Raw genomic sequence first — 5,000 nt, 5'->3', positions numbered from 1 at the left:
TCTCTGTAGAACAGAGGGACCGCCGCCCTGGGTGACACCGCCCTCGCCTAAGCCCGTGGCTGCGTGCCACTTAGGATTTTTTTTCCGGACGCCTCGGTCACGCTGTGAGGGGTCTGCGCACATGCACCCGTCGGCCTCTCTCTCGCGGCACGGAGAGAGGGCCTGCCGGGTGGACAACGCTCGAACAGGACCCATCGATGGAGGGAGGAGCCTCCTTGCCTGAGCATCGGGAGCGAAGGGTCCCGAGCCGCAGGTGCCCTCCCAGAGTGGGTCGCGTCTGCCTGTCTGTCAGACGTGGCACTCGGAACCCGCTCGCCAGCCGGGCGCAGGGCACGGCTGGGGGGAGACGAGCGGGCGACATCTCATGCCGGAGCCCAGAAAGCCACCGGTTCTCCCCTGATATCCTGCTGGTGCCATGCAAGGGCACCGCCCACTGGTCCCGCCCCCAAGAGAAGGCGGGCCGGCGTGGCTGGGGAGGCTCCGCCCCCTGCCCAGACGAGAGGCCTGGCTTCGTCTGGTCGGTATCAGGTGTTGTTGGGGCCCGCCTGGCAGCCCGGGGGGGGGGAGGGGGGGGGGCAGAGTGGCACACGGAGAGCACCGGGAGGCCTCCGGGAGCTGGCCACTGCCCATCCCCCTCCCCACCCGCTCCACCCCCACCGCGCTACACCAAACCCCCCCCTCCCCCTTCCCCCCCCCCCCAAAAACCTCTCTCACCAAACTGCCCCCCCCACCCCCGGCCCCTCCCCATCTCACCACCCCCACTTACCCATGCGGCCCGCCGTCCCCGTGCTGGCCGGGGAGGCTTCCCTTCTGCCCAGGCAGAAGGCCTGGCTTCGTCTGGTCGATTTCGGGACATTGTTGTGCCCGCCTGGCAGCCCGGGGAGCACCGGGAGGCCTCCGGGAGCTGGCCACTGCCCATCCCCCCCCCCCCAGCTCCAACCACACCGCGCTAAACCCCCAACCCCCCCCCCCCCCCCTCACCAAACCCCCCCCCCCCCACCCCCCATCGTGCTAAATTAGGTGTGAATGGGGCCTCCTGGCCCACTAAATGCTAATGAGGCCGCCTTTTCAACTATGTGCAAATACGGCCGACCTGGTCAAATGCATGTAAATCCGGCCGCCTTTTCAACTGTGAAAATCCGGCCGCCCGGTCAATTAGGTGCGAACGGGGCCGTCGGGTCACCTTAATGTAAATGAGGCCGCCCACTGCCCTACATTTAAATGCGGGCGTACCGGTCAACTATGTGCGAACGGGCCCGCCTGATCAACTAGGTGTGAAAGGGGCCGGCAGGCCCACTGAATGTAAATGAGGCCGCCCGCTGTGCTTCCTTCATTAACCTTATTTATATTGGCATTATCTGTAGATAAAAAAATATGTGCATGTCTATGAAGCTGTAGAGAAGCCTTGTTTTTTTTTTTTTCCCCCAGGTTTTATTTACTTACTTTTTATTTTGCATGTTCTGAAATATAGCTTATGTTTTCGTTGCCCTAGGGCAACGTTCTGCGATAAGGGGTAGATTTTAAGAGGCTTTCTTGACAGTGTGTTAGTATATTATTGCATGTACTTTTGCACATTGTAAGCACAATGTTTTTTAAATTATTTTCTAATTTAATTTAACGCATTTTGGCAGAAAATGGACACAAGATTTTCCTATGGGAGTAAAACTCAGGATCAGCATGTTAGGGATATCCCATCAGACAGTGAGATAGACTGCAGTGACAGTGAGGAGGAGTGGAATGCAGAGAAAGGTTTGAGCAGAAGTGAAAGTAGGTTTTAAAATATTGCTTCTCTGGTTGTCATTGAACTCATTTGCATAAACAAATCAAATGTGTTGATAAATTTTTAGATGTCATTCAAATGAAATAAAGGTGTGTGCAGCAGACAGGGTATCCAATACAGTCATGTAAGCTTTAGTTGTGATTGATGTATTTTTGTTGACGTATATGTATATATATTTATAGACGATCAATACACCAGTGATGAAGAGGAACATGACGATGACAGTCTGCCTGAAGATGACAGTAGTTCTTCCAAGACCCCTCGATGGAAAACATGTCACACCATTACCTCTCCTGTGCAAGCCACTTAACCTTACTGTTCAAGAACTTGAACAGTTCTTTGCCACTGTGCTCCATATGTCAATATTTGGTCTTCCAGCTACTCGCATGTTCTGGAGCCATAGTAGCCACATTGCACATGTTGCTGATGTTATGCCTCTTGCACGATGGGAAGCCATCAAAAATTTTGTTACTTTGCATTGCTCTCTGAGCATTGTATTATGATCTATGAAGACATAATTTTCTCTGTGGTTTTGTATCAGTGTTGCACAACTTTGCCCTTAGGCAACAAAAGATCATTTGGAGAGGGGGGCGGTGAAATAAATATGTACATACATAATCAATAAAATGTCCCAAAATTAACCAATAAGTGATGTGGAATAATTTCTTATCATGTACCATCAAATTGTGTGCGGTAGAGGGTTAATGTAAATGCGGCCGCCCGCTGCGCTACATGTAAATGCGGCCGCCCCCAGGTCAACTAGGTCCGAACGGGCCCGCCTGATCAACTAGACGTCAATCGGGCCGGCAGGTCCCCTGAATGTAAACGAGGCCGCCCACTGCGGTACTTGTGAATGCGGCCGCCCGGTCAACTAGGTGCGAACGGGCCCGCCCGATCAACCAGGTGCGAATGGCCCCGCCCGATCAACTAGGTGTGAACGGGCCCGCCTGATCAACTAGGTGTGAATGGGGCCGCCGGGTCCACTTAATGTAAATGAGGCCGCCAGCTCAACTAAGTGTAGACGGGGCCGCCTGGCCAATTAGGCGTTAATGGGGCTGCCGGGGAGGCTTCCCCTCTGCCCGGGCTGGAGGCCCCGCAGTGGCCATTCGCCTCTGGGACATATTGGCAGAGTCCGCGGCCTATGCGTAGGCCCCGGGCGGAGGCTGACCCTTGTCGCCCTTGTCCTAGGCTCGGAGCTATGGTCGCCCCGTCTGGCCTTCGCTTATGGTTCGGAGCTATGGTCGCCCCGTCTGGCCTATGCTTAGGGTTTGGAGCTAGGGTCGTGTTGGAAACGTTTTCCTCTGTCGAAGCAGAGACCGGGAGACGTTGGCATATCTCTCCGGCCGAAGTTCCTCTTTACTGAGAACTCGCCAATGCGCCGCTGTAGTCATCCAAGTCTGACTAAGACTCAGCTCGGCGCAGCTTATACGTTTCAAGGGGGGAGGGATACACAGAGGTGGAGACAAACTAAACAAAGCACAGCATGTTCCAGGAATCAGCCTGGAAGTTCCCCAGCCCTGATTTCATCAGCATAACACTGCCTTTCAAATGCCTCTCCAGGTGCTAACCCTAATTAGCATGATAGTATCACCCAGACCTTCACATTACCATAGCGACAAAGGCACGGCCTGGCCTTGAGATTAGCATTCACCTTTACTTTGGGCCCCCACCCGGTGATCAGGAAGCTCACAGAGATGAAATGTCAATGTCTCAGACTCCTGGGCCCCCAGACTTGATCTTATTACAAATGTCCCCATCTTTACCCCCAACTGCAAATCCAATCTGCCTATCTCTCTCAGTTCATATACTGTCATGTTGGAAGCTAGACTGAACAATTTATAAATTTCGTCACTGCGGCCTATGCGTAGGCCCCGGGCGGAGGCTGACCCTTGTCGCCCTTGTCCTAGGCTCGGAGCTATGGTCGCCCCGTCTGGCCTACGCTTATGGTTCGGAGCTATGGTCGCCCCGTCTGGCCTATGCTTAGGGTTTGGAGCTAGGGTCGTGTTGGAAACGTTTTCCTCTGTCGAAGCAGAGACCGGGAGACGTTGGCATATCTCTCCGGCCGAAGTTCCTCTTTACTGAGAACTCGCCAATGCGCCGCTGTAGTCATCCAAGTCTGACTAAGACTCAGCTCGGCGCAGCTTATACGTTTCAAGGGGGGAGGGATACACAGAGGTGGAGACAAACTAAACAAAGCACAGCATGTTCCAGGAATCAGCCTGGAAGTTCCCCAGCCCTGATTTCATCAGCATAACACTGCCTTTCAAATGCCTCTCCAGGTGCTAACCCTAATTAGCATGATAGTATCACCCAGACCTTCACATTACCATAGCGACAAAGGCACGGCCTGGCCTTGAGATTAGCATTCACCTTTACTTTGGACCCCCACCCGGTGATCAGGAAGCTCACAGAGATGAAATGTCAATGTCTCAGACTCCTGGGCCCCCAGACTTGATCTTATTACAAATGTCCCCATCTTTACCCCCAACTGCAAATCCAATCTGCCTATCTCTCTCAGTTCATATACTGTCATGTTGGAAGCTAGACTGAACAATTTATAAATTTCGTCACTGCGGCCTATGCGTAGGCCCCGGGCGGAGGCTGACCCTTGTCGCCCTTGTCCTAGGCTCGGAGCTATGGTCGCCCCGTCTGGCCTACGCTTATGGTTCGGAGCTATGGTCGCCCCGTCTGGCCTATGCTTAGGGTTTGGAGCTAGGGTCGTGTTGGAAACGTTTTCCTCTGTCGAAGCAGAGACCGGGAGACGTTGGCATATCTCTCCGGCCGAAGTTCCTCTTTACTGAGAACTCGCCAATGCGCCGCTGTAGTCATCCAAGTCTGACTAAGACTCAGCTCGGCGCAGCTTATACGTTTCAAGGGGGGAGGGATACACAGAGGTGGAGACAAACTAAACAAAGCACAGCATGTTCCAGGAATCAGCCTGGAAGTTCCCCAGCCCTGATTTCATCAGCATAACACTGCCTTTCAAATGCCTCTCCAGGTGCTAACCCTAATTAGCATGATAGTATCACCCAGACCTTCACATTACCATAGCGACAAAGGCACGGCCTGGCCTTGAGATTAGCATTCACCTTTACTTTGGGCCCCCACCCGGTGATCAGGAAGCTCACAGAGATGAAATGTCAATGTCTCAGACTCCTGGGCCCCCAGACTTGATCTTATTACAAATGTCCCCATCTTTACCCCCAACTGCAAATCCAAT

Source organism: Paramormyrops kingsleyae, unplaced genomic scaffold (genome assembly GCF_048594095.1).
Source record: "Paramormyrops kingsleyae isolate MSU_618 unplaced genomic scaffold, PKINGS_0.4 ups119, whole genome shotgun sequence".
In the NCBI taxonomy this organism is placed as follows: Eukaryota; Metazoa; Chordata; class Actinopteri; order Osteoglossiformes; family Mormyridae; genus Paramormyrops; species Paramormyrops kingsleyae.
The sequence above is the reverse complement of the archived record's forward strand: the minus strand, read 5'-3'. Positions refer to the sequence as shown.